The 22,596-nt window shown below is 37.5% G+C and overlaps 2 non-coding genes across 2 annotated transcripts; both read left to right on the top strand.

The window, feature by feature from the left end:
• The first annotated feature begins 3,747 nt into the window (after positions 1-3,747).
• LOC112731964 (small nucleolar RNA R71) lies at positions 3,748-3,855 on the top strand. The gene has a single exon (XR_003167711.1). It is a non-coding gene; the product is annotated as a small nucleolar RNA R71 (small nucleolar RNA).
• Positions 3,856-9,539: 5,684 nt separating this feature from the next.
• LOC112731879 (small nucleolar RNA R71) lies at positions 9,540-9,647 on the top strand. Its single transcript, XR_003167632.1, has one exon. It is a non-coding gene; the product is annotated as a small nucleolar RNA R71 (small nucleolar RNA).
• The last annotated feature ends 12,949 nt before the right edge of the window (positions 9,648-22,596 follow it).

Genomic DNA, 22,596 nt, shown 5'->3' on the forward strand with positions numbered 1-22,596 from the left:
GACTGATTGGATGAAGATAGTAGGAAAGCAGAGGTTCAGAGGAACGAAAGCATCTCTATTCGCTTATCTGAAATTCTCACCAATGAATTACATAAGTATTTCTATCCCTATTCTATTAATTATTATTCGAAAACACCATTATCAATTTATATCTGCCTAACTGAGATTTGCAAGGTGACCATAGCTTGCTTCATACCAACAATCTCCGTGGGATTCGACCCTTACTCACGTAAGGTATTACTTGGACGACCCAGTGCACTTGCTGGTTAGTTACACGGAGTTGTGAACCATGGTCTTGGCATCATGTTTTTGGCGCCATTTCCAGGGAAAGAAAGAGCAATGAATTTTACATAATTAAAGTGTAATCACGATTCCGCGTACCATCACCACATCAATATAATTAAACTAAGTTCAAGGATAAATTCGAAACTCATGTACTTCTTGCTCTTTTGAATTAAAATAGTTTTCATTTAAGAAAGGTGATGGATTCATAGGACATTTATAACTTTAAGACATAGTTACTAACTACTAATGATCATGTAATAAGACACAAACTTAGATAAGCACTTAACATAGAAAACGAAAAACAGAGAATGTAAGAACAAGGAATGAGTCCACCTTAGTGATGGTGGCATTTCCTTCTTGAGGAACCAATGATGTCCTTGAGCTCTTCTATGTCTCTTCCTTATCTTTGTTGCTCCTCCCTCATTTCTCTTTGATCTTCTCTTATTTCATGAAGGATGATGGAGTGCTCTTGATGTTCCACCCTTAGTTGTCCCATGTTGGAACTTAATTCTCCTAGGGAGGTGTTGATTTGCTCCCAATAGTTTTGTGGAGGGAGATGCATTTGAGGCATCTTCGGGATCTCATGGTGATGAGCTTCATGCGTCTCTTGAGATCCATGAATGGGCTCTCTTGCTTGCTCCATCCTTTTCTTAGTGATGGGCTTCTCTTCCTCAATGAGAATTTCTCCTTCTATGAAAGCTCCAGCTGAGTAACATAGATGGCAAATAAGATGAGGAAAAGCTAGCCTTGCCCCAGGAGAGGGCTTTTCGGCTATTTTGTAGAGTTCAAGGGAGATGACTTCATGAACTTCTACTTCCTCTTCAATCATGATGCTATGGATCATGATGGCCCGATCCACAGTAACTTCAGATCGGTTGCTAGTGGGGATGATGGAGCGTTGGATGAACTCCAACCATCCTCTAGCCACAGGTTTGAGCTCCAGTCTTCTTAGTTGAACCGGCTTGCCTTTGGAGTCAATCTTCCATTGAGCTCCTTCCACACATATGTCCATGAGGACTTGTCCAACCCTTGATTAAAGTTGACCCTTCTAGTGTAGGGACGTGCATCTCCTTGCATCATAGGCAAGTTGAACGCCAACCTCACATTTTCCGGACTAAAATCTAAGTATTTCCCCCGAACCATTGTAATATAATTCTTTGGGTTCGGGTTCTTACTTTGATCATGGTTCCTAGTGATCCATGCATTGGCATAGAACTCTTGAACCATTAGGATGCCGACTTGTTGGATGGGGTTTGTTAGAACTTCCCAACCTCTTCTTTGGATTTCATGTCGGATCCCCGGATACTCATTTCTCTTGAGCTTGAAAGGGACCTCGGGGATCACCTTCTTCTTGGCCACAACATCATAGAAGTGGTCTTGATGGGCTTTGGAGATGAACCTTTCCATCTCCCATGACTCGGAGGTGGAAGCTTTTGTCTTCCCTTTCCCTTTTCTAGAGGATTCTCCGGTCTTAGGTGCCATCAATGGTAATGGAAAAACAAAAAGCTTATGCTTTTACCACACCAAACTTAGAATTTTGCTCGCCCTTGAGCAAGAGAAGAAAGAATAGATGAAGAAGAAGAAGAAAATATGGAGGAGAGGAGGGAGTGGTGTATTCGGCCAAGAAGAGAAGAGAGGGTTGTGTTGTGTGAAAATGAGGAAGAATGAAGGGCTATATATAGGGTGGGTTTGTGTGGGAAATTGATTTTGAATTTTGAAGATAGGTGGAGTTTATGAGGTAGGTTTGTGGGGAAGAGTGGATGGATGTGAGTGGTGAAGTGGTGATAGGGAAGAGAGATTGAGGTGATTGGTGAAGAGTTTTGGGGAAGAATGTTTATTGGGAAGAGAGGATGAACATTGGGAAGAGGGAAGAGAGTGAGTGGTGGTAGGTGGGGATCCTGTGGGGTCCACAGATCCTGAGGTGTCAGGGATTTGCATCCCTGTACCCATTAGGCATGTAAAATGCCTTTGCATGCAATTCTGGCATTTAAATGCCGAATTGATGCTTGTTCTGGGCGTTCAGTGCCCAGATGCAGCATATTTCTGGCGTTGAACGCCAGCCAGATGCTTGTTTCTGGCGTTCAGCGCCAGCTCTTCTTCACTATGCATTTCTGGCGTCTGGACACCAGGATGCTGCTTGTTTCTGGCGTTCAACGCCAGAAACATGCTCTGTTCTGGCGTTGAATGCCAGACAGATGCTCCTTACTGGCGTTTAAACGCCAGTGAGATCCTCCTCCAGGGTGTGATTTTTCTTCTGCTGTTTTTGATTCCGTTTTCAATTTTTATATTTATTTTGTGACTCCACATGATCATGAACCTAATAAAAGGTATTAAGAACTTTCCAGGATCCTGTTTCTTCTGAGGCAATGTCAGTTGATCCAGATCACTCAGTTCATTGGTGAACAAGGGAGGTTCATCTTCCCAAGTCTCAATACCAAATAATTTGGCATTCAGCTTCATGATTGCACCAAGGTACTTGGTAACTTGCTCCTTAGTAACATCCTCATTCTCTTCAGAAGAGGAATACTCATCAGAGCTCATGAATGGCATAAGGAGGTTTAATGGAATCTCTATGGTCTCTAGATGAGCCTCAGATTCCTTTAGTTCCTCAAAGGGAAACTCCTTATTGATTACTGGACGTCCCAGGAGGTCTTCCTCCTTGGGATTCACGTCCTCCCCTTCCTCTTTGGATTCGGCCATGATGGTTATATCAATGGCCTTGCACTCTCCTTTTGGATTTTCTTCTGTATTACTTGGGAGAGTACTAGGAGGGATTTCAGTGATCCTTTTACTCAGCTGGCCCACTTGTGCTTCCAAATTTCAAATAGAGGACCTTGTTTCATTCATGAAACTCACAGTGGCCTTAGATAGATCAGAGACTAAGTTTGCTAAATTAGAAGTATTTTGCTCAGAGTTCTCTGTCTGTTGCTGAGTGGATGATGGAAAAGGTTTACTATTGTTAAACCTATTTCTTCCACCATTATTAAAGCCTTGTTGAGGCTTTTGTTGATCCTTCGATGAGAGATTTGGGTGATTTCTCCATGAGGGATTATAGGTGTTTCCATAAGGTTCACCTAAGTAATTTACCTCTGCTATTGCAGGGTTCTCAGGATCATAGGCTTCTTCTTCAGAAGCTACCTCTTGAGTACTATTGGATGTAGCTTGCAATCCATTCAGACTCTGAGAAATCATGTTGACTTGTTGAGTCAATATTTTATTCTGAGCCAATATGGCATTCATAGTATCAATTTCAAGAACTCCCTTCTTCTGAGGCGTCCCATTACTCACAGGATTCCTCTCAGAAGTGTACATGAACTGGTTATTAGCAACCATGTCAATGAGTTCTTGAGCTTCTGCAAGCGTTTTCTTTAGGTGAATGGATCCACCTGCAGAAGTATCCAATGACATCTTAGCTAATTCAGACAGACCATCATAGAATATATCTAGGATGGTCCATTCTGAAAGCATGTCAGAAGGACACTTTTTGGTCAGTCCTTTGTATCTCTCCCAAGCTTCATAGAGGGATTCACCTTCTTTCTGTCTGAAGGTCTGAACATCCACTCTAAGCTTACTCAGCTTTTGAGGAGGCAAGAACTTGGCTAAGAAAGTCTTGACCAGCTTATCCCAAGAGTTCAGGCTATCCTTAGGTTGAGAGTCTAACCATACTCTAGCTCTGTCTCTTACAGCAAAAGGGAAAAGCATGAGCCTGTAGACTTCAGGATCTACTACATTAGTCTTAACAGTATCACATATCTGCAAGAATTCAGTTAAGAACTGAAAAGGATCTTCAGATGGAAGTCCATGAAACTTGCAGTTCTACTGTATCAGAGAAACTAATTGAGGTTTCAGCTCAAAATTGTTCGCTCCAATGGCAGGAATGGAGATGCTTCTTCCATGTAAATTGAAATTAGGTGCAGTAAAGTCACCAAGCATCCTCCTTGCATTATTATTATTTTCGGCTGCCATCTCCTCTTCTTGTTCGAAAATTTCTGACAGGTGCTTGCTGGATTGTTGTAATTTAGCTTCTCTTAGTTTTCTCTTCAGAGTCCTTTCAGGTTCAGGGTCTGCTTCAACAAGAATGTTCTTGTCCTTGCTCCTGCTCATGTGAAAAAGAGGGAACAGAAAAATAATAATAATAGGGATCCTTTTTACCCAGGTATAGAGGTTCCCCTGTGTGAGTAGAAGAAGAAAAGAATGTAATGTAAAGAAGGGAAGAAGAGAAAATTCGAACACAGATGGAAGAGGGGGGTTCGAATTTGGGTGAGATGAAGTGTTAGTAGATGAATAAATAAATAGAAGGAGATGAGAGAGAAAGAGAATTTTCGAAAATAATTTTTGAAAAATGGTTAGTGATTTTCGAAAATTAAAAGAAGAAATAAATTGAATTTTGAAACAATTAGTTAATTAAAAAGAATTTTTGAAAAAGGAGGGAGATATTTTCGAAAATTAGAGAGAGAGTTAGTTAGGTGGTTTTGAAAAAGATAAGAAACAAACAAAAAGTTAGTTAGTTAGTTAGTTGAAACAAATTTGAAAATCAATTTTGAAAAGATAAGAAGATAGGAAGTTAGAAAAGATATTTGAAAATCAAATTTTTGAAAAAGATATGTTTTAAAAAGATATGATAGAAAAGATATGATTTTGAAAAAGATAAGATAAAAAGATATTTTTGAAAAGATATGATTGAAATTAGTTTTGAAAAAGATTTGATTTTTAAAATCACAATTAATGACTTGATTCACAAGAAATCACAAGATATGATTCTAGAACTTAAAGTTTGAATCTTTCTTAACAAGTAAGTAACAAACTTGAAATTTTTGAATCAAAACATTAATTGATGATGATATTTTCGAAAATTATGAGACAAAATTAAGAAAAAGATTTTTGAAAAATATTTTTATAATTTTCGAAAATAAATAAGAAAAATGAAAAAGATTTGATTTTTGAAAAAGATTTTGAAAAAGATAAGATTTTTAAATTGAAAATTTGATTTGACTCATAAAAACAACTAGATTTTTAAAAAATTTTTTGAAAAAGTCAATCCAAATTTTCGAAATTTATGAGAGAAAAAGGGGAAGATATTTTTTTTGATTTTTGAATTTTTTTCTATGATGAGAGAGAAAAACTTGAAAATGATACAATGCATGAAAATTTTGGATCAAAACAATGAAGGCATGCAAGAATGCTATGAATGTCAAGATGAACACCAAGAACACTTTGAATGTCAAGATGAACATCAAGAACTTATTTTTGAAAATTCTTATATGCAAAGAAAACATGCAAGACACCAAACTTAGAAATCTTTCATGTTTAGACTTTATGAATGCAAGAATGCACATGTAAAAAAAGAAAAGACACAAAACAAGAAAATATCAAGATCAAACAAGAAGACTTACCAAGAACAACTTGAAGATCATGAAGAACACTATGAATGCATGATTTTTTCGAAAAATGCAAGATGAACATGCAATTGACACCAAACTTAAAATCTGACTCAAGACTCAAACAAGAAACACAAAATATTTTTTATTTTTATGATTTTATTAATTTTTTTGGATTTTTGTATATTATTTTCGAAAAAACATATAGTAAAAAGAAAATAAGGATTTCAAAATTTTTAATATGAATTCCAGGAATCTTATACTCTTAGTCTAAAGCTCCAATCTAAGGGTTAGGCATGGCTTAATAGCCAGCCAAGCTTTAGTATATAACTCAGACATGCCACAACTGACATTCCAATTAACTTGCCTCTATGCTGATGGTTGGAAGCCCCTATCCAAAAGAATTAGACATGGCTTTACAGCCAGCCAGGCTTCAACATGCTTCATGAAACTCTAGAATTCATTCTTAAAAATTTTAGAATAATTTTCGAAAACAGATGAGAAATTTTTGAAAGATTTTTGAAAAATTTTTGAAAACAAAACAAAAAGAAAATTACCTAATCTGAGCAACAAGATGAACCGTCAGTTGTCCAAACTCGAACAATCCCCGGCAACGGCGCCAAAAACTTGGTGCACGAAATTGTGATCTCAGGCAACGGCGCCAAAAACTCTGTACGCACGTCTTAATAAATCGTTTTTCATTCACAACTTCGATACAACTAACCAGCAAGTGCACTGAGTCGTCCAAGTAATAAAACGTTACGTGAGTAACGGTCGATCCCACGGAGATTGTTGGTATGAAGCGAGCTATGGTCATCTTGTAGATCTCAGTCAGGCAGATAATAATTGATTATGGAGTTTTCGAAAATAAATAATAATTAAACAGAAAATAAAGATAGAAATACTTATGTAGTTCATTGGTGAGAATTTCAGATAAGCGTATAGAGATGCTTTCGTTCCTCTGAATCTCTGCTTTCCCGCTGTCCTCATCCAATCAGTCTTACTTATTTATATGGCTGGCTTTATGTAAGGACATCACCATTGTCAATGGCTACTTTTAATCCTCTATGTAAAATGGTCCGATGCGCTGTCACTGCATGGCTAATCGTCTGGAGGCATCACCGTGGTCAATGGCTGCATCCCATCCTCTTGTGAAAATGGTCCAAATGCTCTGTCACAGCACGGCTAATCATCTGAGGTTCTCGATCATACTGGAATAGGATTCACCCTCCTTTTGCGTCTGTCACTATGCCCAGCACACGCGAGTTTGAAGTTCGTCACAGTCATTCAATCCCAGAATCCTACTCGGAATACCACAGACAAGGTTTAGACTTTCCGGATTCTCATGAATGCCGCCATCAATCTAGCTTATACCACGAAGATTCTGATTAAGAGATCCAAGAGATAATCATTCAATCTAAGGTGGAACGGAAGTGGTTGTCAGGCACGCGTTCGTGGGGGAATGATGATGATTGTCACGTTCATCACATTCATATTGAAGTGCGAATGAATATCTTAGAAGCGGAATAAGTTGAATTGAATAGAAAAACAGTAGTACTTTGCATTAATTCATGAGGAACAGCAGAGCTCCACACCTTAATCTATGGAGTGTAGAAACTCTACCATTGAAAATACATAAGTGAAAGGTCCAGGCATGGCCGAATGGCCAGCCCCCATGTCTAAGGAAAAACGTTCCAAAGATGTCTAATATAATAGTAAAAAGTCCTATTTATACTAAACTAGTCACTAGGGTTTACAGAAGTAAGTAATTGATGCATAAATCCACTTCCGAGGCCCACTTGGTGTGTGCTTGGGTTGAGCTTGAATGTTACACGTGTAGAGGTCATTCATGGAGTTGAACGCTAGTTTGTAACGTATTTCTGGCGTTCAACTCTGGCTTGTAACGTGTTTCTGGCGTTTAACTCCAGACAGCAGCATAGAACTGGCGTTCAACGCCCTTTTACGTCATCTAAACTCGGCCAAAGTATGGACTATTATATATTTCTGGAAAGCCCTGGATGTCTACGTTCCAACACAATTGTAAGCACGCCGTTTTAAGTTCTGTAGCTTTAGACAATCCACTTTAAGTGCAGGGAGGTCAGAATCCAACAGCGTCAGCAATCCTTCTTCAACCTCTGAATCTGATTTTTGCTCAAGTCCCTCAATTTCAGCCAGAAAATACCTGAAATCATAGAAAAACACACAAACTCATAGTAAAGTCCAAAAATGTGAATTTAACATAAAAACTAATAAAAACATCCCTAAAAGTAACTAGATTCTACTAAAAACATACTAAAAATAATGCCAAAAAGTGTATAAATTATCCGCTCATCAAGAAGCTTACTGTGCCTCTTTTCCATGTTTACAGAAGGATGACCTTGAGTTTTAAACACAAGGGAGTCCTCATTCAATTGAAGGACTAGTTCACCTCTGTCTACATCAATCACAGCTCTTGTTGTGGCTAGGAAGGGTCTTCCAAGAATGATGGATTCATCCTCATCCTTCCCAGTATCTAGGATTATGAAATCAGCAGGGATGTAAAGTCCTTCAACCTTTACTAACACGTCCTCTACTTGTCCATAAGCCTCTTTTCTTGAGTTGTCTTCCATCTCTAATGAGATTTTAGCAGCTTGCACCTCAAAGATTCCCAGTTTCTCCATTACAGAGAGTGGCATGAGGTTTATTCCTGATCCAAGGTCACATAGAGCCTTCTCAAATGTTATGGTGCCTATGGTAAAAGGTATTAGGAACTTTCCAGGATCCTGTTTCTTCTGAGGCAGTCTCAGTTGATCCAATGCATTTAGTTCATTGGTGAACAGGGGAGGTTCATTTCCCCAAGTCTCTTTACCAAATAAATTGGCATTCAGCTTCATGATTGCACCAAGGAACTTGGCAACTTGCTCTTCAGTAACATCTTCATTCTCTTCAGAAGAAGAATACTCTTCAGAGCTCATGAATGGCATAAGGAGGTTCAATAGAATCTCTATGGTCTCTAGATGAGTCTCAGATTCCTTTGATTCCTCAGAGGAAAACTCCTTGTTGATCACTGGACGTCTCAGGAGGTCTTCCTCCTTGGGATTCACGTCCTCCCCTTCCTCCTTGGATTCGGCCATGATGGTTATATCAATGGCCTTGCACTGTCCTTTTGGATTTTCTTCTGTATTGCTTGGGAGAGTACTAGGAGGGGTTTCAGTGATTCTTTTACTCAGCTGGCCTACTTGTGCCTCCAAATTTCTAATGGATGACTTTGTTTCATTCATGAAACTCACAGTGGCCTTAGATAGATCAGAGACTAAATTTACTAAGCTAGATGGATTCTGCTCAGAATTCTCTGTCTGTTGCTGAGTGGATGATGGAAAAGGCTTGCTATTGCTAAACCTGTTTCCTCCACCATTATTAAAGCCTTGTTGAGGCTTTTGTTGATCCTTCCATGAAAGATTTGGATGATTTCTCCATGAGGGGGTTATAAGTGTTTCCATAAGGTTCACCCATGTAATTCACCTCTGCTATTGCAGGGTTCTCAGGATCATAAGCTTCTTCTTCAGAAGATGCCTCTTGAGTGCTGTTGGATGCAGCTTGCATTCCATTCAGACTCTGAGAAATCATATTGACTTGCTGAGTCAATATTTTATTCTGGACCAATATGGCATTCAGAGTATCAATTTCAAGAACTCCCTTCTTCTGAGGCATCCCATTACTCACAGGATTCCTCTCAGAAGTGTACATAAACTGGTTGTTAGCAACCATGTCAATGAGTTCTTGAGCTTCTGCAGGCATTTTCTTTAGGTGAATGGATCTATCTGTAGAAGTATCCAATGACATTTTAGCTAATTCAGATAGACCATCATAGAATATATCTAGGATGGTCCATTCTGAAAGCATGTCAGAAGGACACTTTTTGGTCAGTTCCTTGTATCTCTCCCAAGCTTCATAGAGGGATTCACCTTCCTTCTGTCTGAAGGTTTGAACATTCACTCTAAGCTTACTCAGCTTTTGAGGAGGAAAGAACTTGGCTAAGAAAGCCTTGACCAGCTTATCCCAAGAGTTCAGGCTATCCTTAGGTTGAGAGTCCAACAATATTCTAGCTCTGTCTCTTACAGCAAATGGAAAAAGCATAAGCCTGTAGACCTCGGGATCAACCCCATTAGTCTTAACAGTATTACAGATCTACAAGAATTTAGTTAAGAACTGAAAGGGATCTTCAGATGGAAGTCCATGAAACTTGCAGTTTTGTTGCATCAGAGAAACTAGTTGAGGTTTCAGCTCAAAATTGTTTGCTCCAATGGTAGGGATGGAGATGCTTCTTCCATGTAAATTGGAATTTGGTGAAGTAAAGTCACCAAGCATTCTCCTTGCATTGTTATTATTTTCGGTTGCCATCTCCTCTTTCTGTTCGAAAATTCCTGTAAGGTTGTCTCTGGATTGTTGTATTTTAGCTTCTCTTAGTTTCCTCTTCAGAGTCCTTTCAGGTTCAGGGCTGCTTCAACAAGAATGTTCTTGTCCTTGCTCCTGCTCATATGAAAGAGAAGGGAACAGAAAAATAATAATAGGGATCCTTTTTACCACAGTATGGAGGTTCCCTTGTTGTGAGTAGAAGAAAAGAAGAGTAGAAGAGAAAAGAAAGGAGAATCCAAACAGAAGGGTGAGGAGAGCAGAGATATGAGATGAAGAGAAGTGTTAGTAGATGAATAAATAAATAGAAGATGAGAGGTGAGAGGATTTTTGAAAATTAAAAATTTAAATTTAAAGTTAAATTTTGAAAATAGTTTTTGAAAAAGGTTAGTAATTTTCAAAAATTAGGAATGAGATAAAATTAAAATAAAAAATTAAAATAATTAGTTAATTAAAAAGAAATTCTGAAAAAGAGGGAAGGGATTTTCGAAAATTAAAGGTAAAAAGTTAGTTGGGCAGTTTTACTAAAGATAAGAAACAAACAATCAATTAGTTAGTTGAAAGAGATTTGAAATTCAATTTTTAAAAAAATAAGAAGATAAGAAGTTGGAAAAGATATTTGAAAAAGATAAGATAAAAAGACATTTTTGAAAAGATATGATTGAAATTAGTTTTGAAAAAGATTTGATTTTTAAAATCACAATTAATGACTTGATTCACAAGAAATCACAAGCTATGATTCTAGAACTTAAAGTTTGAATCTTTCTTAACAAGTAAGTAACAAACTTGAAATTTTTAAATCAAAACATTAATTGTTGATGAAATTTTCGAAAATTATGAGATAAAATTAAGAAAAATATTTTTGAAAAATATTTTTTTTTAAATTTTTGAAAATAAATAAAAAAAATAAAAAAGATATGATTTTTGAAAAAGATTTTGAAAAAGATAAGATTTTTAAATTGAAAATTTGATTTGATTCATAAGAAACAACTAAATTTTAAAAAGTTTTGAAAAAGTCAACTCAAATTTTCGAAAATTTATGAGTGAAAAAGGGAAAGATATTTTTTTTTATTTTTGAATTTTTAATGAAGAAAGAGAAAAACATGAAAAAGACTCAATGCATGAGAATTTTAGATCAAAACAATGAATGCGTGCAAGAACACTATGAATGTCAAGATGAACACCAAGAACTTTTTGAAGATCAAGATGAACATCAAGACTTATTTTTTTGAAAATTTTTATTGAAAGAAAAACATGCAAGACACCAAACTTATAAATCTTTAATGCTTAGACACTATGAATGCAAAGATGCACATGAAAAATAAGAAAAGACACAAAACAAGAAAATATGAAGATCAAACAAGAAGACTGGCCAAGAACAACTTGAAGATCATGAAGAACACTATGAATGCATGAATTTTCGAAAAATGCATAAAATTTTTTTTTTGAAAAAATGCAATTGACACCAAACTTAAGAATTGACTCAGGACTCAAACAAGAAACACAAAATATTTTTGATTTTTATGATTTTATGAATTTTTTTTTGGATTTTTCGAAAATTAATGTGAAAAAGAAAAATAAGGATTCCAAAATTTTTAATATGAATTTCAGGAATCTTGTGCTCTTTAGTCTAAAGCTCCAATCTGAGGGTTAGACATGGCTTAATAGCCAGCCAAGCTTTAGTATGCTATTACATGCATTGAAGTGATTAGTTGAATCCTCAGTCCAAAGGAATTTAGACATGGCTTTATAGCCAGCCAAGAATCAACAAATCATCATGAAACACTAGAATTCATTCCTAAAAATTCTGAAGAAAAATATATTTTATTTTTTTGAAAATAATTTTTTTTATTTTTGAATATTAATTGGGAAAAACGAAAAAGAAGAAAATATTTTTGAAAATTTTTTTTTGAAAACTTTTTGGAAATAAAATAAGAAGAAAATTACCCAATCTGAGCAACACGATGAACCGTCAGTTGTCCAAACTCGAACAATCCCCGGCAACGGCGCCAAAAACTTGGTGCACGAAATTGTGATCCCTGGTAATGGCTCCAAAAACTTGGTGCTCTAATCTTAATTCATAATTTGTCACAACTTCGATACAACTGACCAGCAAGTGCACTGGGTCGTCCAAGTAATAAAACCTTACGTGAGTAAGGGTCGATCCCACGGAGATTGTTGGTATGAAGCAAGCTATGGTCATCTTGTAAATCTCAGTCAGGCGGATATCAAATGGTTATGGAGTTTTCGAATAATAATAATAAATAAACAGGAAATAAAGATAGAAATACTTATGTAATTCATTGGTGAGAATTTCAGATAAGCGTATAGAGATGCTTTCGTTCCTCTGAACCTCTGCTTTCCTGCTGTCTTCATCCAATCATTCCTACTCCTTTCCATGGCAAGCTTTATATAAGGCATCACCATTGTCAATGGCTACATCCCATCCTCTCTGTGAAAAAGGTCCAAATGCTCTGTCACGGCACGACTAATCATCTGGAGGTTCTCGATCATACTGGAATAGGGTTCACTCTCCTTTTGCGTCTGTCACTACGCCCAGTACTCGTGAGTTTGAAGTTCGTCACAGCCATCCCTTCCCAGATCCTACTCAGAATACCACAGACAAGGTTTAGACTTTCCGGATCTCAGGAATGGCCATCCATGGGTTCTAACTTATACCACGAAGATTCTAATATCTCGGACTCGGTCCTCTGTATTAGATATCTAAGAGATACTCATTCTAGCTTGTTTGCATGTAGAACGGGAGTGTTTGTCAGGCACACGTTCATAAGTGAGAATGATGATGAGCGTCACATAATCATCACATTCATCATGTTCTTGGGTGCGAATGGATATCTTAGAAGCGGAACAAGTTAAATTGAATATAAAACAGTAGTACTTTGCATTAAATCATGAGGAACAGCAGAGCTCCACACCTTAATCTATGGAGTGCAGAAACTCTACCGTTGAAAATACATAAGTGATGAAGGTCCAGGCATGGCCGAATGGCCAGCCCCTATGATCTAAGAACTAAACATCCCAAGATGTCTAATACAATAGTAAAAAGTCCTATTTATACTAAACTAGCTACTAGGGTTTACAGAAGTAAGTAATTGATACATAAATCCACTTCCAAGGCCCACTTGGTGTGTGCATGGGCTGAGCTTGAAGTTTACACGTGCAGAGGCTTCTTTTGTAGTTGAACGCCAAGTTGTAACGTGTTTTTAGCGTTCAACTTTGGTTCGTGACGTGTAGAACTGGCGTTCAACGCCCTTTTGTGTCGTCTAAACTCGGCCAAAGTATGGACTATTATATATTGCTGGAAAGCCCTGAATCTCTACTTTCCAATGCCATTGAGAGCGCGCCATTTGGAGTTCTGTAGCTCCAGAAAATCCACTTTGAGTGCAGGGAGGTCAGAATCCAACAACATCAGCAGTCCTTCTTCAACCTCTGAATCTGATTTTTGCTCAAGTCCCTCAATTTCAGCCAGAAAATACCTGAAATCACAGAAAAAACACAAACTCATAGTAAAGTCCAGAAATGTGAATTTAACATAAAAACTAACAAAAACATCCCTAAAAGTAACTAGATCCTACTAAAAACATACTAAAAACAATGCCAAAAAGCATATAAATTATCCGTTCATCACCCTATCTTTGAAAAATTTCACTAATTTAAATTGAAAAAAAAAACTTTTATGTTAAAACTTGTTTGAAGTTGTATGTGGAACATGGTTTTTGAGCCAAAGAACACACAACCTGTGAGATTTTGAGCTTATTTATATGGTTACATTATTTAACCATAAATATTTTATTCTTGTGTGTTTTCTTCTCTATAATTGCAATATTTGCTTTGTTCCATTCTATATGTCCATTATTTAGTATATTTACATGCTTGCACATGATTGAGGCCATTGTTTGATTTTAGCTCACTTATCCCAAATAAGCCTACCCTTTAAATCACCCTTGTCAGCCACTTTGAGCCTTTTAATCCCCATTTGTTCTATATTTTAGCACATCACTAGCCTTAAGCGGAAAACAAAGTTGATACATGATAAATAAGGGGACAAAATTACCCCAATGTTGAGTTAATGAAAAAATCAATGCACATGTGATAAATTAAAAAGAAAAAGTTGATACATGAGTATGTGATGTAAAAGTGGAAATCTTGGGTAGCTAGGTATGAATTAGAATTATATAGAGTATATGTATGTTAGGTGAAAGTTTAGGTTAATTAAAGATTCATATTATAGCTCACTTGGCCATACATATATCCTTACCTTCACCTTAGCCCCATTACAACCTTGAAAAGACCTCATGATGTTTGCATTGGTACATTAAATAATGTTGATTGGTTAGATGAAGAACAAGGTTTAGAAAGCATGACTAGAGAAGAGTAGAGTGAATAACCCTATACACTTGAGAGATTAGAGTGATATACACTACCAATGAGGGTTCAATGCTTGATTCTATGTTCCCTGCTTTCATGAGCTGTCCTCTTACAAGTTTACTTGCTTTTTATTGTATAATTTGAATTAGTGGAATTTGATTTATGTTTGTCTTGGAGAACTTAGTTACTTTTAACCAATTAGGTAGAAATATTTTGCATTCATATACATAGGTTGCATTTCATACATTTTACCATTCCTCTTCACTTTTATAGTTCTCTCGAGCTTAGCATGAGGACATGCTAATGTTTAAGTGTGGGGAGGTTGATAAACCACTATTTTATGGTTTATCTTGTGCTCAATTGAGTGGTTTTTATCTACTCTTTACCCACTTATTCATACTATTTGCATGGTTTTACATTTGCCTTCCTAATTATGTGCTTTAATTGAAAACATGTTTCTTTGGACTTATCTTTGCTAATATTAATCCTCTCTTGTTACCATTAGATGCCTTGATATGTGTGTTAAGTGCTTTCAGAGATTACAGGGCAGGAATGGCTCAGAGGATGGAAAGGAAGCATGCAAAAGTGGAAGGAATACAAGAAGTTGAAGGAACTGCAAAGCTGTCAGCCTGACCCTCTCACACTCAAACGGCTGTAACTTTAGCTACAGAGGTCCAAAAGACGCGGTTCCAGTTGCATTGGAAAGCTAACATCCGAGGCTTCGATTTGATATATAATATTTCATAGTTCACCTGACGCTAGACGACGCGACCGCGTGCTCCATGCGGCCACGTCGCAGTGACAAAAAACCAGCGTGGCAGATTTCTCCTCCAGCGATTTCTGGGCTGTTTCCGACCTAGTTTGCGGCCCAGAAAACACAGATTAGAGGCTATAAAGTGGGGGAATGCATCCATTCATAATCAAGCTTTCATATTCACAATTTTAGGAGTAGATGTAGTTTTTAGAAAGAGATGTTCTCTCCTCTCTCTTAGGATTAGGATTTAGGATTTCTCTTAGTTTTAGGAGTGCCTCTAAATCCCAGGTTCAATGTTCTTTTACTTTATATTTATCTCTTATTTTTAGATACTTTAATGCTTATATTAGTTATGTTGCCTATTTGGCTTATGCTACATTCATGTTATGGTTTTCTTTGAATTGATATTATTTGAGGTATTTCAGTTATTATTGCTTTCTTTTATTTACATGATTATTGCTTCCCATCTGAAGGCATTTTTATTCCAGTAGATTTACTTTTTTCCTTTTGGTTTTGGTTAAGAAATCAGTAACTCAGGAGTTATCCAATTCAACAGCATAATTGATAATTGTTATCTTGCCAATTGAATTGAACTTCAATAATCCCAATCTTTTCTTAGGAAATAAATAGGATTCGAAGATCAAACCAATTTGTCCCTTGACCTTCCTTTGCTTTAGTAAGGGTTAACAAAGTGGAATTAAGATTCAATTTTCATCATCATTGATAAGGATAATTAAGACTGGACTTCCAATTTTTCATACCTTGCCAAGAGTTTATTTTTATTATTATTATTTTATCTTTCATGTCATTCAACTAACTTTTTACCTTAATCCAAAACCCCAAAACACACTTTTTCATAACCAATAATAAGAACACCTCCCTGCAATTCCTTGAGAAGACGACTCGAGGTTTAAATACTCGGTTATCAATTTCAAAGGGGTTTGTTACTTGTGACAACCAAAACATTTGTATGAAAGGACTTTTGAAGGTTTAGAAACTATACTTGCAACGAGGATTTATCCGCAAATTTCTAGACCACGCAAAAGTTCTCTCATCAAGGAGGAACGACTGGAGGAGAAGAAACGGCAGTAGAAGACTGCGGAGGATCAACTAAACGGACCCGAGGAGTAGGGAACATCCTCCTCGGTCCAGGAGAGCTCGGTACAGATGGCTTTGACGGAACCTGAGAGGAGCCTTCCCCAGCCACCTTGGCCGAGATGTTTTGAGCCGCAGTAGCCTTCCTCACCTTCTTAAATGCTTTCATAGAGTCATTATTTTTGGCCATCTCTGAAAAACAAAAACAACCATAAAGCAGGTTACAAGCTGCTAAAAGAATGAAGCAAAGCAGAAACAAAGCAAAGACATATCAATTTTTAATACCCAATGCAGTTCGGACCAGGGACGGGTCCCCCAAAAATTTCTTAGTGTCAAGATGAGGAGGTTCCCCCCAAATATCCTCTAAAACATTTACAAAGGCCTGCTCGACTTCGTCAAGCATCTCCCACGTGTATCGAGACAGTACCACATTCTGTTGCCAACACAAGGGCAAGGCCGGCTCATCGTTCGCTTCTAGAAAAAACAGTCGAGTTCCCTCAACCGCTCGGATCTTAAAAAAGTAGTTCTTAAAATCCCTAAAGGACTCATCATACATGGCAAAAACTTTATGTCCTTGGGAAGATCTAAAGGAAATCCATGAGGCTTTCTTTTTTGAAGAAATCCTGGGCTTAGTTAAAACAAACAGATAAAGGAAGAGAGTCTGAGAAGGAGTAATGTCCAACTCTTGGCAAAGAAGCTGAATGATCTTGATAAAACCCCAGGAGTTCAGATGGAGCTGGGATGGAGCTACATTACACGACCACAGCAAATCGGTCTCAAAGGAAGTGAAAGGAAAAGTGATGTTCAACTGGCTGAAAAAATAGTCATAAGCATAAAAGAAAGGGCGCTCCCCTCGGATCAGAGCAGGAAAGCAAACCCTATCCTCGGAATCAGGTCTACCAATTTATAATTCCTTTCCTGATCTCTACTCTTACAGAGGCGGTGATGTTTCCTAAGCTCCACACAAAACTCAGCATTCACCACAGAAACACACATTAACATAAGGGAGTCCAACCAATCGGACATTCCCTTAGGAACCTTAGAAGATGTCTCTACAATATTTTTGCGAGAAGACATGGCCAACTAGTCCTACAAACAAGAAAAGAAAATGGATTACTAAAAAACATCTCAGACGAAATCAGAACAGCTCGGACAAGCATGACATAGAGCAATACAAGCAACAAAAGGAAACCCTAGGATCCACACTAAAGATCCAGGGGCATCCTTTGGAGGCAAGTTATGGAACAAGGACTCAGGAAAATCTACAAGTCTACATCTCTACACGTCCTAACAAGAAGATAATACCCCTTTTTTTTCAACAAAAGTGACACTCTGAGAAGAAAGCCACGAGCTACAAATCAAATAAAGTCATCAAAATAACTACCTCCCAAATTCACAGTCACAGCTCATCAACAAACGGAACTACCAAGCAACGAAAGTATCAAGAAGAAGTCATCAAAGACGCCACCTTTTTTAGAAAATAAACACCCCCCAAACAAACAAACGACGCGAAGAAAATCAAAACGAGCCACCAGAAAAATCGTTACTTTCTATAAAGGTTCATCAGTAAAATCATCAACATAGCGAAAGTCATCAAAAGAAGCAACCTTTTGGGTAAAGTAAATAGGTTCATAAAAACCAGAAAAACATGCAGCGCAGCAACAAGCGAGCACGACGACGCAAAAAGGTTCAAACTTTCCAAACATGCATTACCAAGAACCAAAGGCAAAGCAAAAGAAGTAAAGAAGCAAAAAGTAGAACCAACCTGGAAAAAGGAGAAAGCTTCGAAGGAAATTGAGGACGGAAAGATAGAATCTGGAATCACCTTTCAAAACAAAGAAAGCACCAACAATCACCAAACGACGTCACAGGGAGAAACCCAAAAATGCAAATTTCAGACAAAAACAGAAAGTGAGAAAGAAAAGGGAAGTTACGGTAAAGAAATAGAGAAGAGAAACCGTTTTTGTGAAAAAGTTCAAAATGAACAAAGAAACGGAGCATTAAAAGAATTAATGAGGTTATTAAAATCCTCGCGCATTCCCAAAGCAAGAGACGCGTGTTTTCAAAAGAATAAAAATTCAAAAAAGGAAACCTTTCGCATTCAAAGGAGAACTCTACAAAGATAAGGTCAAAAAAATGCTCGAGTTCGGCTTCATCAGAGAAGGATCGAAGTCCTAAAATTAAGACTCGACCTCAAAAGAAAGACCAAGCTCGAGCAGGGGCACTGTTCATATCCTGGGTCGAGCTGTCCGACCCGGGATGTTTAGCGACAAGGCAACCGACCTCTTCAGGTCAAACTATCCGACCTCTTCTTAAAGAGCTTGGCCAAATTGCCAGGAAAGCCCAATAAAGGGCCCAAATAGAGGAACACGACCCAAATCCAAAGGCAGCCCGAGCCTACAGAGATAAGGACGGTTCCCTTGAAGATAAGATGACCTCACTCAAAGGTAAGATAAGATAAGATAAGATAACTAACTTATCTTATCTAAAAGGGTCACTCCACACCATTATAAATACACCGGAGCACCCAGGTATAACTCATACTCTGATTCGACAAAAAATCTGTTTAATACCCTTGCTAACTTAAGCATCGGAGTCCCTTGCAGGTACTACCACCCTCCGGTGACAAAGGATCAGCAGCATAGCCAGTCCAACAAATCAGACGCAGTCACTCCAGCCACCATCCACCAGCCAGACACGTCATCTCCGACCAGTACAGAAGATCTCATCCGAGATCGACCTACAGTTTCAGGTAACCCTCGGAACATTCGGTCACTCCGGCCACCATCCACCAGCCGGACACATCAGCTCCGACCAGTACAGAAGATCTCATCCGAGATCGACCTACAGTTTCAGGTAACCCTCGGAACAGGTACTTAAGTGTAGGTTTATGTGATGAAATCCACTAAAATCAAGCCAAAATATATCGGAAAATATGGACACATCAATTCCCCCACACTTAAACAATAGCATATCCTCATGCTAAACCAAACATAGAGAATGATCAAGGGAAAACAACTTATTGAATGCAACTATCTAGATGCATGCAATTATACTATATAATATCTATACCTATCTATACTATCTAGTGTCCCATGAATTTGGTAAAAACAAACAAACAAATTTCCAAGCAAGAGTGTAGACTTTTAGGGCTAAGCAAAGAAATAATTCAACACAATCAATATCTAAAGAATTGATTTAATTCATCAAAATGAAGCAACTTGCAAGAATACATGATAAGGGGTGCGGAAACAAAGAATTAAGTAATTGAACCCTCACTTGGTGTGTATACACTCTAGTCACTCGGTGTTTAGGGTCAATTCACTCAAGTCTCCTCCTAATCATGCTTTCAAGGATTTGCTTTTTATCTAACAATCAACAAATATATGATGCATGAGTGCAAGTATCATGAGGTCTTTAGAGGGTTGTAATGGGGTTAGGGTTAAGGTAGGATAAATATGGCTAAGCGGGCTAAGGAATTGGATCTTTGATTAGCTCAAGTGTCTGACTCAACCTATATTAACCAAATAACAAAATAAGCATCCTAACCACCCATTACTTCTTTTAACACACATTCATGCCTTAGTTTCTATTCAAAACACATATGCATTCCTTATTCATTTTTTTTCTTTTCTTTGGGGCAACCTTTGTCCCCTCTTATTATTTTTTCCACTTCATTTTTTTCTTTTCTATTTCTTCTTTTTTTCTTTCTCTATGACAAATGCACTTGGTTAAAACAAATTGACACATGAATGTATACCCATTTTCCAAAGTTTTCAATAAAATACCAAAAATAAACTTTTTCATTCACTACCAATGTTTTCCGCAACGTCCCCCACACTTAAATGGAACACACACCTTCAACCTAATCTAATCAAAGATGTAATTCAAGGTGATTCATGGTTTTACGCTTAGGGTTTTAATGTTGTTACAATTAGAACAAAGGGGATTAAAAAGCTCAAAAGGGGTTAACAAAGGTAGATGCAAGGGTAGGTCCATATGGGTGAGTGAGTCTAATTCAAAAATGGCCTCAATCATGCTAAATGCATTCAAAGCATCAAATATTGGACATAAAGAATCAAGCAAAACCAATATTACAATCGTAGAAGGAGTATAGCATACAATGAACAAAAATAGTGGTTAAAATATGTAACCACTCATTAAAGCTCAAAAACTCACAAGGTATTTTGTTCTATCTCTCTTCTATGTTCCATATAAAAGAAAATCATTCAAGCAAGTGTAAAAATAGTTTTCCAAATCAATTTAATAGAACGCCCTAAAAACAAAATTCTTGGAAATCTTTGTTGTTTTTCACCAAAATTATTTCCTATATGTATGTATGTATGTGATGGATGCAATTTTCAAAATTTTCCGAGTTCTATTCCTAATTTTCAACAAACGAAAATTTATATGAACAATTAGGACAAAATTGGACTAGGTGCTATACTATTCACACCATCTAATCACAACTTCTATCTATAAATATATACCATGCAAAAGCAAAAAAGCCAAATGCAATAACTAGAAATAGACTAAGATATACATACCAAAAGAAAAATGCAATGCAGCAGTTAAAAACACTCAAAATATCTACAAGAAACATAATAAAGGAGAACAAAAATTTAAGTGCAAATTGTTCGGAAAACGAAATTTTGCGCCCCAAAAATGACGACTCCTCCCCACACTTAAGCGTTGCACGGTCCTCCGTGCACGAACACGATCCGAGGGAATGGCTCTGAAGAGCTCCACCTTTAGTTGGTGGATGCGGGGGGCTCCGGGTTGCTGTACACACAAGTAAACAACAATCGAGGAAAATGTCATATGAGTGTGGTATAATAAAGACAATGTGTCTATTCTAAGTGTGCGCACACTTTAGAACATACACATTGGCCCGGTAAAGCTGTATCCACACAATCAAAAAGTAAGCATGTGTTCCTCAATTAGATGGCTTAGGTTGCAATTAAAGAATAAGCAAGAGATGAGGCACAAACAAACCTAGTTAACCACAAAAGTGAATTGAGTATTTGATATTGGATATTTGAAATTGTGCCAGTGAAAACACAAAATTGGTATAGAATAGCACAATAAACAACAACCAATCCAATAATAAGCACAAAATTCCTTATTCATCATGAAACATAAAGAAAAGGGTCACATGATAAAGATATTTGTTGCAAAAAGTAACAAGCTTGATAAGAGTCAAGTTGAGTCACTCAAACGAATGCAAAGCATTAACAAGGAACAAGTACCAGTCATGTGATGAATTTAATATGGAAATCATGATCAACAAGTAAGTTTCCACTGAATTCACGTTATTCAATTCACTTATATAATTTGTCCTAGTGGTACAATCAAAACATGAGTTATCAAACCCACTATGTACTAGTAAATTAAGGCAAAGTATAAGTGTATTGATGAAATTCAATCAACAAGCAACTCGATCAACATCAAGCAAACACTTGCAATTTATTCAATTATCAAACAACTAAACAAAAACTAACATAATTACTAGAATGAAAATAAAATGCGAACAAAACTAACAAAAATAAGTAGAAAAAAGGGCAAAAGGGGGAGAAGAGAGGGATGGAGGGGGTGGAAGTACTTTAGGGTTTAATTGAAAGTGCATTAAAAATTTTGCCCAAAACAGCACTTGTGCATATGCACAAGTATGTGTGCGTACACACACTAGGTGAAACAGGGGAAGGTGTGCGCTCGCACCAGGTGTGCGAGTGCTCCAAACAGAAAGGTGATCAAGATGTGTGCGTACACACCAGCGTGTGCGTATGCACAAAACACACTTTTTTTATGACAACGATCATGTGTGCGTGTGCACAAAAGTCCGTGCGCACGCACAGAAGCAAAAATGGATGGGGTCTTCACGCGCACAAGCTGTGCTAGCGCTCCCACCAGAGGGGCTGTAATGACATGTGCGCGCGCACAACTTGGTGCGCACGCACAGATTACGCGAGAAAGGGGTTGTGTGCGCACGCACAAAAAGGTGCACTCTCACAGGTCGTAAAACACAGGAGACACGTGTGCACAAGGCATGCGAGCGCTGCCAGCAAAGTCTTTGTAAGGTAGTGTGCGTACGCACAGCTGGGTGCGTACGCAAAGGACGCGAAATGTAGAGGATTTGTGCGCGCGCACAAGTATGTGCGCACACACAGATGCCCTGTTTTTCAAAAATTTTTCTTCAATTTATGGGGCACTCTACCTTAGCTCAACACATATTTCAACCCCGGACATTCAAAAATCCACACATTCATGATCCATATACAGATCAACCTACTAAACTCAAAATTA

The sequence above is a fragment of the Arachis hypogaea genome, chromosome 12 (genome assembly GCF_003086295.3).
Source record: "Arachis hypogaea cultivar Tifrunner chromosome 12, arahy.Tifrunner.gnm2.J5K5, whole genome shotgun sequence".
Taxonomy (NCBI): Eukaryota; Viridiplantae; Streptophyta; class Magnoliopsida; order Fabales; family Fabaceae; genus Arachis; species Arachis hypogaea.